Source organism: Hyla sarda, chromosome 4, assembly GCF_029499605.1.
Source record: "Hyla sarda isolate aHylSar1 chromosome 4, aHylSar1.hap1, whole genome shotgun sequence".
Classification (NCBI taxonomy): domain Eukaryota; kingdom Metazoa; phylum Chordata; class Amphibia; order Anura; family Hylidae; genus Hyla; species Hyla sarda.
In genome coordinates, this window is record NC_079192.1 from 150,121,370 (window position 1) to 150,135,689 (window position 14,320).

General features: G+C 42.0%; 1 long non-coding RNA gene across 1 annotated transcript in view; it reads left to right on the forward strand.

Annotated features, from left to right (window-relative positions):
* The window catches only part of LOC130368562 (uncharacterized), a 55,340-nt gene that overhangs the window by 16,233 nt on the left and 24,787 nt on the right, over positions 1–14,320 (forward strand). Inside the window, exons 2-3 of the long non-coding RNA XR_008892504.1 lie at positions 1,957–2,108; positions 2,917–3,335. This is a non-coding gene — a long non-coding RNA (uncharacterized LOC130368562). The remainder of the gene's footprint in view (positions 1–1,956; positions 2,109–2,916; positions 3,336–14,320) is intronic.

A 14,320-nucleotide genomic window follows, 5' to 3' on the forward strand; every position in this document is an offset into this window, starting at 1 on the left:
CACTCTTCCACCAGATATCTGGGAAGCTGGGATCAAATCTGTAGTAATCCCTTCTAAAATGTGGGTTTAATCACAATACTCATTATGGAAAGGTGCAATAAAATCAAGACTCAACACAGGGTTAGTCAACATGACAAATTGTGTTGGTTTTATAAAGGACCCATCAACTCCTTAACCCCTTAAAGACCCGGCCATTTTTTACACATCTGACCACTGTCACTTTAGGGTGCGATCACACGCTATTTGTTTTTGCGGTTTTTCCGCTGTGGATTTCGTTTTCCGTGAATCCGCAGCGTTATTTTAGAAATGCTTGCGTTTTTGTTATGCGAAAATTTCTCTGCGTATTTCTTTGTCTTCTTGCGTGTTTTTTTTACGCATTACGTATTTTCCGCTTTGTGTTTAACTTTAGAGAGTTGCTTGTTTCTTCCTTTATTTTTCTATGGTTGTCTATGGGTGTTCTTGAATTCCGCAGTTTATTTTTTGTTTCGTATTTTAGTGCGATTTAAATTTTTTACTGCGTAGTAAAGTTACATCAGCCGTTGCCGGAAGTGAGGCAATTCAGTGACTTCCTCCAAGATTCAGCTAGTGGACAGCGCTGAGCGTTCGGGGATTTTCAGGACCATGGCCGGTTACATCCGCAGGAGCATTAACGTTTCTCATCCATTTTCTTTGGTAAGTTCTTTAATACCGTATATACTCGAGTATAAGCCGAGTTTTTCAGCACGATTTTTCGTGCTGAAAACACCCCCCTCGGCTTATACTCGAGTGAACTCCCCCACCCGCAGTGGTCTTCAACCTGCGGACCTCCAGAGGTTTCAAAACTACAACTCCCAGCAAGCCTGGGCAGCCATCGGCTGTCCGGGCTTGCTGGGAGTTGTAGTTTTGAAACCTCCGGAGGTCCGCAGGTTGAAGACCACTGCGGCCTTCAACATCATCCAGCCCCCTCTCACCCCCTTTAGTTCTGAGTACTGAGATGTGCAGCACCTGAAACTACGGATACTGGAAGCCTGTGCTAGCATTTCTCTTGCGGTGTTGCTATCAGTATGTGAAGAGTAGGAGAAGAGGGTTGCATTGACAATCTAACACAATGGGCAGCACATTGAACACATTTTATAAGTGGTCAGAAACTTGTAAATAACTCGTGAAAGAATAAAGTTACGTTAAAACTAAGCACATCATTGTTTTTCTTGTGAAATTCCCAATAAGTTTGATGTGTCACATGACCCTCTTCCTTTTGAAAAAACAAAAGTTGGATTAAAAATGGCCGACTTCAAAATGGCCACCATGGTCACCACCCATCTTGAAAAGCTTCCCCCCTCACATATACTAATGTGCCACAAACAGGAAGTTAATATCACCAACCATTCCCATTTTATTAAGGTGTATCAATATAAATGGCCCACCCTGTATAAAGATTAGCCTCACAATGTTGATGTATCCTTTTTTTATTTATTTTTTATTTATTTTTTTATAAATGGGAAAATGTTTGAACAGGAACAGGAGTATGATGCGTGGTGTTGGACTGTTATAATACCTGCAGTCTGGTGGATGGACTGTCTAATGCTGCTTGCCTTATTCCTGTGCTGAATTGTGTGCTGGAGGTGTTCCCACTGTCAAAAATTTGGATATTCCTGTGTGCTGGTCATGTAAGTGCTCAATATGTCCAAGCGCTCACTTCGCACATTCTGGGGAATATTCAAATCCAGACAACAGGAATACCTCCAGTGCGCAATTCAGCCCATGAAGAGGACAATCCTCATGAGAGGGACCAGCCGTCAGACTGCAGGCATTTTGAACACTGAAACACCAGGCATCAGTCTGGTCACATGCACTGCAAACATGTGTATTGTTTTTAGTGTGTGTGAGTGTGAGAAACGTTATAATTTCTGATTGTGTCATTTTTGTTAATCAAATTTATTAAAATTTTTAATAACACAAATTATATGAATTTTGCAGTGCAAGATGTCAAGAACCGTTGGCGGTCAACCAAATATCATTTTCACAAATATATGAATGATGTTGGCAAAAGTGGGTCTGCTGCGCCTCCAAAAAAAAGTTGCACATTTTGAGTAACTACAATTTCTTCTAACCAGCTGCGTGGTTCGCAAGTGAGTAGTTGTTTGTGTACTTTATTTCTTAACCTGTGGAGAAAAAAATTGTATATGATGAAGACACATTTTCTACAATGTCCTATGCCACCTTTTTTTTCTATATTTTTTTTAAGTGTACATTTAAAAACAAAACAATAAACATTTTTCGTTATATTGTTTGTTAAAATTTTACAATGTTGTAAATGCTGCTCTTTTGTTGTCTGCACTGATATAATTCTTCAAGCATCACCAGCAGCATGACTGTCATTGTGCTTATGTGTCCCAGACATTACAATTTTTTTTCTTGTTAATTATGTGTTTGATTTTCCTTTTCTTTCATCAAGGTGATGGTCCTTAAACTCCATTTTTTTCCGTCCACACTCACTTTGTCCTTCCCTGGTTTTGTCCTTAAGTTCCTTATGTTATATTTGTTTCTCCTTTTTTTTTTTTTTTTTTAAATTGTGTATTATCTTTATTGATTTGTGCCCTCTGTAATTTCGAAATCCATTTGGGTTCTTATTTTCTGTAATATAAAAAAGAAAAAAGAAAAAGTTAACATAAAACGTTTTGTTGTTCATATTAAATGTGTGACACATTACACATGTGTGTCAATCATTACATGTATAATTTTTTTAAACATACATGTGTAAGATATTTAGTGGCCGGGGTATTTTTATTTTTTTATTTTAAAGAATTTGAACAATATAAATATCTTTTAATTTTATGTATTATTTAATTTTAAAAAATTACAAAAATAATATTGAATGTTATGTGGATTGTTCTTTTTTTTTGCAACCATGTTCAGATTGTTATTTTTTAATTTTAGTTCTAGTGGCAACATTGCAAATCCTCATACGTTGGAACCAGACAACGACAGCCAACAATCATCAGGGTCCACACAAGATCAAGAAAGAAGTCTAGAAGATGTTGCTGGCCCATTTGATCCAAATGTCGACTTGGCAAGCAGACGAGCGGCAAATGATGGATACCATACTAATGCTGGTAGCAGTCGCAGAGGTGGCCGTTCAGGCGGTCGGGGTAGGGGACGACCAATCACAGTAGAAACTGAGGCAATAGCAATGCTTCAAAGGTTAGATGCGGAGGAGCATTGGGACCATATCACATATACAATGGCTGAAAGGCTGCGCAAAAGCCCTGAAGGAAGACAATGGTCATGTGTTCCTGCATTTTTTCAAATTATGGCTTTATATGCCTTCCCCTGATCCTATTCCAGATAATGTTGAGGTAATTACTACTATAGGCAACTTACGTAAAAAATATTGCCTTGATAACATGTTCAGTAGACCTCCGACAAACTACCCTTTGGATAACTCAGGACAGTCTGACACTGCAACTCCTATGCCCAGATAAATTTACAAACACCACAGAGAAAATGTGGCAACAACACTACAATGCACATTCTAGATCAAATCCTTCTTCATATCTAGCCTTACTACATGAACCATGTGATCAGGAAGAATCTCATGGTATTGTTAGAAGGGTCAATCGTGATTTGATACCATCACCATCTGAGCTAACATCTGCCCAAGAGCAAAAACATTATCAGACACTGTAATGACATTGATTAACCCCTTAAGTACCAAGGACGTACTGGTAAGTCCTGAGTCCTTTCCCTTTCTATAACACGGGGCCACGACGTGGCCCCGCGTCATAGTGGGTTGGGCCCGGCCGGGACCCGTGGCTAATAGCGCGCGGAAGTGATCGCGGTGCCGCGCGCTATTAACCCTTCGGACGGGGTTTTCAAAGTTGAATGCTGAGTCTAAAGTGAAAGTGAAACCATGCCGGTTAGCTCAGGGAGGTGTTCGGGATGGCCGCGGCGAAATCGCGGCATCTTGAACAGCTGTTAGACACGAGGAGGGTCTCCTACCTTGCCTCCTGGTGTCCGATTGCCGAATGACTGCTCAGTGCCTGAGATCCAGGCATGAGCAGTCAAGCGGCAGAATCATTGATCACTGGTTTCCTATGAGAAACCAGTGATCAATGTAAAAGATCAGTGTGTGCAGTGTTATAGGGCCCTATGGAAACTATAACACTGCAAAAAAAAGTGGAAAAAAAATAAAGATCATTTAACACCTCCCCTATTAAAAGTTTGAATCACCCCCCTTTTCCCATTTAAAAAACAAACAAACAGTGTAAATAAAAATAAATATATGTGGTATCGCCGCGTGCAGAAATGTCCGAATTATAAAAATATATCGTTAATTAAACCGCACAGTCAATGGCGTACGCGCAAAAAAATTACAACGTCCAAAATTTGGTATTTTTGGTCACTTTTTATATCATGAAAAAATGAATAAAAAGTGATCAACAAGTCCGATCAATACAAAAAGGGTACCGCTAAAAACTTCAGATCACAGCGCAAAAAATTAGCCCTGATGCCAACCCATACGCGGTAAAATTATAAAAGTTATAGGGGTCAGAATATGACAATTTTAAACGTATACATTTTCCTGCATGTAGTTATGATTTTTTTCAGAAGTACGACAAAATCAAACCTCTATAAGTAGGGTATCATTTTAATCGTATGGACCTACAGAATAAAGAGAATGTGTCATTGTTACCGAAGAATTTACAGCGTAGAAACAGAAGCCCCCAAAAGTTACAAAATGGCGGGGTTTTTTTTCAATTTTGTCTCACAATGATTTTTTTTTCCGTTTTGCCATAGATTTTTTGGGTAAAATGACTGATGTCATTACAAAGTAGAATTGGTGGTGCAAAAAATAAGCCATCATATGGATTTTAGGTGCAAAATTGAAAGGGTTATGATTTTTTAAAGGTAAGGAGGAAAAAACGAAAGTGCAAAAACGGAAAAAACCCTGGTCCTTAAGGGGTTAAGTTTGTTTAGTGTTTTATTGACATTTTATAAGCACTTAGCCAAAAAAAATGTTATCGCTAAGTTGGCCACGGTCTGTGAAAAATGTGATTCTATAATCTAGATAATGCTATTTAGTTGCCTTTATAAGCCAAGATTATTGGACTAGTTTACATTTCGTTAGGAAAAAAGGTTTGGTTAAATTTTTTAAGTGCAAACAAAACCAGCAATGTAAGGATGTGTCTATTTTTTTTGCATATGTAGCTGGTGACAATTTACCACATTTTGTCATTGACATGGTCCATGACCTAACCTTATGTGTTTTTTTTAATTATTTGTTATAACACTGTATGCACAAATGTGAGATTGGCATTACCATACACTCAACATGCTATGTAACAATACTCCCTGGTGGGTAAACTGTCATGTTTTACTCTTTGTATGTCCAAAAATGATGACGTTTTCTGCAAACGTCATAATTTTTTGGTATAGTAGCAGAATTATTCAAATGTTTGGCTTTTGGCTTTTTTTGTGCAAAAAAAATTGCTTTTGTAATTATTTTTGGCCTATTATTTTCTAAATGGTTTGCACACATTTGCTTTTTCTCAATGTTGCACAATGTTGCGTTGATATATTTTCATTATTGAAATTAAGCAATGTGTTTGCTTTTTACTAAAAACTGTAATTTAAATATGCCTGTTTATTTGGCAGTTTTTTTATTTTTTCTAATGTTATAAAAACAGACTTGACACATTACCAAAAATAATGTGCTCTATGTTATAAAAATGTTCATATATGTTTTTATTTTTAAAACTAAATTAAAACAAAATACATAATGGGAAAGTGCTAACAAAGATGGAAGGAAAGGGTTACGGAAATAAAAAGGTGCGTCCATATGGACTAGGGATGCACCGATATATCGGCGGCCGATACATATCGGCCGAAAATAGCTATTTTGGGGAAATGCCGAAACAACAAAAAATTTGCCGATAATGACCCACCTCCCCTGCCCGCCCACAGCACAAGTTACAAACACTGCCAGTGCCAGAGGCGTAGCGTGGGGGGTGCAGGGGGGCCGGCCGCACCGGGCGCAACATCTGGGGGGGGGCGCGCTATCCGGGATAGGAATACTTATTTTTATGTGCCCGGGCCGGCTCCCGTGTGTGGCTGCAGGCGGGGGCCGACCAGAGCATATAAAAACTAATACTGTATACTAAAAACCAGGGGGCTTCCAGCTGTTGTGAAACTACAACTCCCAGGATGCCCGGACCGGAAAAGGCTGTCCGGGCATGCTGGGAGTTGTAGTTTCACAACAGCTGGAGGCCCCCTGGTTTTTAGTATACAGTATTCGTTTTTATATGCTCTGGTCGGCCCCCGCCTGCAGCCACACACGGGAGCCAGCCCGGGCACATAAAAAGAAGTATTCCTATCCCGGACATCCCTGTGTCCCGAAAAATCTTTTCGGGACATAAGGATGTCCCCCGGTCACTCACCATTCCCCGGCCAGCGCGCGTCCTCCTTCTGTCCTTCACTTCTCCGCCTCTATGGTTGTACGCACGGCACGGGATGTCCCGTGCGTACAACCATAGAGACGCAGGAGGACCGCAGGATCGTCGCAGGAGAACGCGTGCTGGCCAGGGCCTGGTAAGTGACCGGTGGCGCGTCATCTTCTTCAGTGTTCCGGTCACCGCTCCTCCGGTCCCGGCACCTACTACTATGGTCCATAGGCCATAGCAGTAGATGTGACCCTGGGCTGGAGGAGCGGTGACCGGATCAATGTGTGGGCAGCAGAACAGACATACAGCCTCCAGCCATACACTGTATATGGCTGGAAGCTGTATGTCTGTGGGGTGGGGGGAAGCTGCCTACTATTGTGGGGGAACTGCTGACCTAATGTGGGGGGGGGGAGCTGCCTACAAATGTGGGGGGTGAGCTGCCTAATATTGTTGAGGGGAGCTGCCTAATATTGTGGGGGAACTGCCTACTATTGTGGGGGAAATGCTGACCTAATGTGGGGGAGCTGCCTACTTTTGTTGGGGAGCTGCCTATTAATGTGGGGAAGCTGCCTACTATTGTGGGGGAAATTCTGACCTAATGTGGGGGCGCTGCCTACTATTGTGGGGGAGCTGCCTACTATTGTTGGGGAGCTGCCTATTAATGTGGGGGAGCTGCCTACTATTGTGGGGGAGCTGCCTACTATTGTTGGGGAGCTGCCTATTAATGTGGGAGAGCTGCCTACTAATGTGGGGGAACTCCCGACCTAATGTGGGGGAGCTGGCAATCTAATGTGAGGGAATCTAATCTAATGAGCGGAGCGCTGCATTTTACCAGAAGACGGGGAGAAGTCATTTTCGGTTTCGGACGGACATTTTTTTTTATTTCGGTTTCGTTTCGGTTCTGAAATTTCCATTTCGGTGCACCTCTAACATGGAGTATATAAATTTTTATATGTTTAGGAAAAACACAGTACACATAACTAAAAAAGAAAAAAGTGAGCCTGTTAATGTTTAAAATGTAACGTTGTTATGCTTTGAAAGTCACCAAACATACTTTTCGATAAGGTAAAATGGAAATGAATTAACATAACTCAAAAAATTAAATATTTTTATTATCAACACAAACCAGAATAAACATAAAGGCACATGTATTTTTAAAATACAAAACACAATACAAAATAAGAGACAAAATAAAATTTTATTTGAAAAATGATTACTCAAGAAAGAGTAAAAGAGTGCATGTTGTAAACCAGGAACTTGCTGTTTGCACACTCTAAAGTCCACCTTCCCCGTCATTAGAATGCTGGTTCCATCTTGATCATCACATATCATCTCCTCATGTTGCCTCGGTGGGGGGAGGGGGATGCTCATCACCAATACAGGAGTATTGCCAAGGCATGGCACCTTCAGGGGATATGAAATAGTCAGCGTATGAATCCCGAACAGAGCCAACATCATTGTCCAATGCTTCGACTCCAAAATTAGTCACTGAGTCTAAAGAATCATGTGTGTTCTCCATATGCTGGCCCTGATTCTCATTCTGAGTATAGTTATGAAGAACACAGCATGCCTTTATGACAACATGGACAGTTGTTGTTTCTAAATTGATGGCTGTGTGCAGGATCCTCCACTGACTAACCATAATCCCAAAGTTGCACTCCACCACTCTTCGTGCCCGACTCAGCCGATAGTTAAAAATCCTCCTCCTAGCATCCAGTCCTCTCCGTGGGTATGGGCGCAACAGGTTCATTAGACCAGGGAAGGCCTCATCCGATACCATCACAAAGGGTACCGGAAGGGTGGATCCAGGAAGAGGTCGGGGGGCTGGGAGCAACACACAATCTCGAAGAATTTGCTGTCCAATCTGTGATGACTGCACACGAGAATCACCTGTACTGCCATAGGAGCCAACATCAATGGCAATTAATCTGTGATGGGCATCAGCCACCGCCATCAGGACAACAGAAAAATATTTTTTATAATTATAAAAAAGTGATCCTGAGTGAGGTGGCTGCATGACCCTCACATGCTTACCATCAACCGCCCCCAGACAGTTAGGAAAGTTAGTCACTGATTGAAAGCCTGCTGCTGCCTGCAACAAAGTCTCCTCATTAGAGCAAGGCATCACTATGGGCTGCAATTTCTGCCAGATCACATGGCATGTACACCTCACAATTCCAGAGATGGTTGACTTTCCAACCCGGAATTGGAGATGCAGGGATGCAAAGCTCTTTCCTGTGGCCAAAAATCTGAAAGAAAAAAAAAAGGCGTATATTAAAAACGAGGAACTTATTCGCGAAATATATTCACAAAAATTCTAAAAATTCTAAAATAAACAAGACAAAATCAAAGTGACTACATACAAAGTAAGAACGCATGGATTTGACATAATGATAAATGATGGAAAATACACACATTTAAAAAATATAACAACCCTACAACATTTTAAACAAAAGGAACATTTTACAATTAAAACAAAAATATATAGTATTGCACATAAACCAAAAAAAAAAAAAAAAACATGAAACAACCACACATAAGATACTTACCGCAAGGTGATGAGCAGACGTTCTTCGGGACAGACGGCATTGCGCATTATAGTATGACTGAAGGTCAAGTCCATTTCAACAAGAGATAGAAGATTATCAAAACTAGGTATTGTCAATCGGCAAAAAGCCTTAAATTTGTCCGAATATGAACACATTGTACTGGTAACGTGCAAAATAGCATAAAAAAATAAATAAAATAAAAGTACCTTCGTAAATCCTGATACAAATTCTGAAAACAACCTTTCCAATCATGTTCTTGAAGCAAAGGGTGAACCCATTTTCGCCGACGTCACAATTCTTGCTAAAAAGTACAAACAAACCAAAAATCAGTGTCTGAACAAAAAATATAGGGCTACTAACAAAAGGCATCCCTATACACTTAAATTTACCTCATGACGCTGCCTCCGCAAAATCAAAATTACTAACTGCAACTTCAACATTGGGCGACGCAAACGAACACGACCATGTCCTCAGCCCTTGAAAAAAAGGCATCTTTCCAGTAGCAGTAACACCAGTGTCCTTGGACTCACACTCTCTCAAACAAGTAGACTATCTTTTTTCCCAAACAATTGACCCAACTTTATTCCATCAAAAATCAACTGACATTTGTCAAAATGATGGACACATGAAAAAAAAACAAAAAAACACAAATCCGCTGCAGAAAATACGCACAGAAAAATCACAAAAGAAAAATAAATACAAAAACATGAAAATGCGTATTTTAGTGTGGAAAAAAATGCAGAAAAAAATGCAAATAGTTTGGTGCAGGTTTTGAAATGAAATCTGCAGCGGAGAATCTGCAAAAACAAATAGCATGTGAACGCACCCTTAAAGGGGTACTCCGCCTCTAGACATCTTATCCCCTATCCATAGGATAGGGGATAAGATGTCAGATCACCGCGGTCCCGCTGCTGGGGACCCCCGGGATCTCCGCTGCGGCACTGCGCTATCATTACTGCACAGAGCGAGTTCGCTCTGTGCGTAATGACAGGCGATACAGGGGACAGAGCAGTGTGACGTCATTTCTCCGCCCCTCGTGACATCACGGCCCGCCTTCTTAATGCAAGTCTATGGCAGGGGTGTGATGACCGCCACGCCCCCTCCCATAGACACGTATTGAGGAGGCGGGCCCTGATGTCACAAGGGGCGGAGCCGTGGCGTAACGATGCTCCAGCCCCTGTATTGCACGTCATTACGTACAGAGCGGACTCGCTCTGTGCAGTAATGACAGCGGGGTGCCGCAGCGGCGATCCCGGAGGTCGCCAGCAGTGGGACCACGGCGATCATAATCATAAGATGTCTAGGGGCGGAGTACCCCTTTAAGCATTAATAACTCTGGGATGCTTTTACTTTTCATTCTGATTTCGAGACAGTTTTTTCATGACATATTCTACTTCATGTGAGTGGTAAATTTTTGTCGATACTTGCATCATTTCTTGGTGAAAAATTCCAAAATTTGATGAAATTTTTTTTTAGCATTTTTCTATCTCTGAAGCTCTCTGCTTGTAAGGAAAACAGACATTCCAAATAAATTCCAAATTGATTCGCATACACAATATGTCTACTTTATGTTTTCATCATAAAGTTGACTTGTTTTCACTTTTGGAAGACATCAGAGAGCTTCAAAGTTCAGCAGCAATTTTCCAATTTTTCACAAAAAATACCCATACTTCATACTATAAATACCCCCACAAATGACCCCATTATAAAAACTGCACCCCTCAAAGTATTCAAAATGACATTCAGTAAGTGTATTAACCCTTTAGGTGTTTCAAAGGAATAGCAGCAAAGTGAAGGAGAAAATACAAAATCTTCATTTTTTTCGCATGTTCTTGTAGATCCAGTTTTTGAAATTTTACAAGGTTAATAGGAGAAAAAGCCCCCCAAAATTTGTAACCCAATTTCTCTCGAGTAAGGAAATGTCTCATATGTGTATGTCAAGTGTTCGGCAGGCGCAGTAGAGGGCTCAGAAGGGAAGGAGCAACAATGGGATTTTGGAGAGCGAATTTTGCTGAAATGGTTTTTGGGGGTAAGTCGTATTTAGGAAGCCCCTATGGTGCCAGAAGAGCAGAAAAACCCCACATGGCATACCATTTTGGAAACTACACCCCTCAAGGCACGTAACAAGGGGTCCAGTGAGCCTTAACATCCCACAGGTGTTTGACGACTTTTCGTTAAAGTCGGATGTGTAAATGAAAAAAAAAAATTTTTTCATTAAAGCGCAGTTTTTTTTCCCAAATTTACCATTTTTACAAAGGGTAATGGGAGAAAATGCCCCCTAAAATTTGTAACCTCATCTCTTCTGAGTATGGAAATACCCCATGTTAGGATGTAAAATGCTCTGTGGGCGAATTACACTGCTCAGAAGAGAAGGATTCACATTGGCTTTTGGAAAGCAAATTTTGCTGAAATAGTTTTTCGGGGGCATGTCGCAAAACAAAACTTTTTGTTAAAGTTGGATGTGTAAAGGAAAAAAAAAATTTCACTAAAATGCAGTTTTTGCCCCAAATTCTACATTTTTACAAGGGGTAAAAGGAGAAAATGCCCCCCAAAATTTGTAACCCCATTTCTTCTGAGTATGGAAATACCCCTTGTATGGACATCAAGTGCTCTGCTGAGAAGAGGAGGAGCGCTATTGAGCTTTTGGAAAGATAATTTGTTTGGAATGGAAGTCAGGGGCCATGTGCATTTACAAAGCCCCCCTTGTTGCCAGAACAGTGGACCCCCTCCACATGTGACCCCATTTTGGAAACTACACCCCTCACAGAATTTAATTACATTTTTCATTTTCACGGACCACTGTTCCAAAAATCTGTCAGACACCTGTGGGGTGTAATTGCTCACTGTACCCCTTATTACATTACCTGAGTTTAGTTTCCAAAATGGGGTCACATGTGGGGGGGGGTCCATTGTTCTGGCACTATGGGGGCTTTGTAAACACATAACGCCTTCAATTACGGACACATTTTCTCTTCAAAATCCCAATGGTGCTCCTCCTCTTCTGAGCATTGTAGTTTGCCCGCAGAGCACTTTACATCCACATATGGGGCATTTTTTTACTCAGAAGAAATGGGGTTACAAATTTTGGGGGGCTTCTTTTCCTTAATTCTCTTGTGAAAATGAAAAATTAAGGGTAACACCAGCATTTTAGTGAGAATTTTTTTTTTCATTTTCCCATCCAACTTTAATGAAAATTCTTCAAACACCTTTGGGGTGTTAAGGCTCACTATACCCCTTGTTACTTTCCGTGAGGGGTGTAGTTTCCAAAATGGGGTCACATGTCGGTATTAATTTTTTTGCATTTATGTCAGAACCGCTGTAAAATCAGCCACCTCTGTGCAAATCACCAATTTAGACCTGAAATGTACATAGTGCGCTCTCACTCCTGAGCCTTGTTGTGTGCCCGCAGAGCATTTTACGCTCACTTATGGCGTATTTCCGTAAATTTTGGGGGCCTTTTTTGCTTTTACCGCTTGTGAAAATAAAAAGTATAGGGCAACACCAGCATGTTAGTGTAATTTTTTTTTTTTTTTTTTTTTACACTAACAGGCTGGTGTAGCCCCCAACTTTTCCTTTTCATAAGGGGTAAAAGGAGAAAAAGCCCTCCAAAATTTGTAGTGCAATTTCTTCCGAGTACAGAAATACCCCATATGTGGCCCTAAACTGTTTCCTTGAAATACGACAGGGCTCCGAAGTGAGAGCGCGCCATGCGCATTTGAGGACTACATTAGGGATTGCATAGGGGTGGACATAGGGGTATTCTACGCCAGTGATTCCCAAACAGGGTGCCTCCAGCTGTTGCTAAACTCCCAGCATGCCTGGACAGTCAGTGGCTGTCCAGAAATGCTGGGAGTTGTTGTTTTGCAACAGCTGGAGGCTCTGTTTTGGAAACACTGCCGTACAATACGTTTTTCATTTTTATTGGGGGGGACAGTGTAAGAGCGTGTATATGTAGTGTTTTACCCTTTATTATATGCTAGTGTAGTGCAGTGTTTTTAGGGTACATTCGCACTAGCAGGTTACGGCGAGTTTCCCGCTAGGAGTTTGTGCTGCGGCAAAAAATCTTCCGCAGCCCAAACTTGAAGCAGAAAACTCACTGTAAACTCACCCGTGTTAATGTACCCTTTACATTCACATGGGGTGCAAACCTCCAGCTGTTTCAAAACTACAACTGCCAGCATGTACTGACAGATTGTGCATGCATGGGAGTTGTACCTTTGCAACAGCTGGAGGCACACTGGTTGGAAAACCTTCAGTTAGGTTATGTTACCTAACTCAGTATTTTCCAACCGGTGTGCCTCCAGCTGTTGCAAAGCTTCAACTCCCAGCATGTACTGATCACCAAAGGGCATGCTGGGAGATGGAGTTATGGAGGTACGCAACTACAACTCCCAGCATGCCGAGACAGCTGTTTGCTGTTTGGGCATGCTGGGATTTGCAGTTTTGCAACATCTGGAGGGCTACAGTTTAGAGACCACAGCACAGTCATCTCCAAACTGTGGCCCTCCAGATGTTGCAAAACTACAAATCCCAGCATGCCCAGACAGCAAACTGCTGTGTGGGCATGCTGGGAGTTGTAGTATTGCAAGATCTAAAGGGCCACAGTTTAGAGATCACTGCCAAGTGATCTCCAAACTGTAGCCCTTCAGCTTTTTCAAAACTAGAAATCCCAGCATGCCCACACAGCAAACAGCTGTCTGGGCATGTTGGGAGTTACAGTTTTGCAACATCTGGAGGACTACAGTTTAGAGACCACTGTATAGTGGTCTCAAACTGTAGCCCTCCAGATGTTGCTAGGCAACTCACCGGCTTTCGTAGGATCTAGGGAGCCGCATCGCCGTCCTCTTCTTCCGTTGATCGATGCCTGCTGATGGGTAAGTGGACTTCGGCGACGGTCCCTGTCGGTTTCCCTGTTCTGCCCCACCTATTGTGGGCGGGCAGAAAGGGGAAACCGAAAGTTAAACCCCCCACCCCCGATCTGCTATTGGTTGTCACTTCTTGACGACCAATAGCAGGGATAGGAGGAGTGGCACCCCTGCCACCTCACTCCTATCCCTTCAGGGGGATCGTGGGTGTCTTGGACAACTACGATCCCCCTTATATTCCGGGTCACCATAGGCCCATATGACCCTGAATAGGCGCCAATCGCCGTTGTGGTCTGATGACCCCCCCTGGGCATTTGCGCGGGGTGTCTGCTGATAGATTTCAGCAGGCATCCCGGTCCGGTCCCCGCCCAGCGGGCACTGGAATTCCCGAGGGGCGTATGGATACGTCCTGGGTCCTTAAGTACCAGGAAGCCAGGGCGTATCCATATGCCCTAGGTCCTTAAGGGGTTAACATGCACACATATCT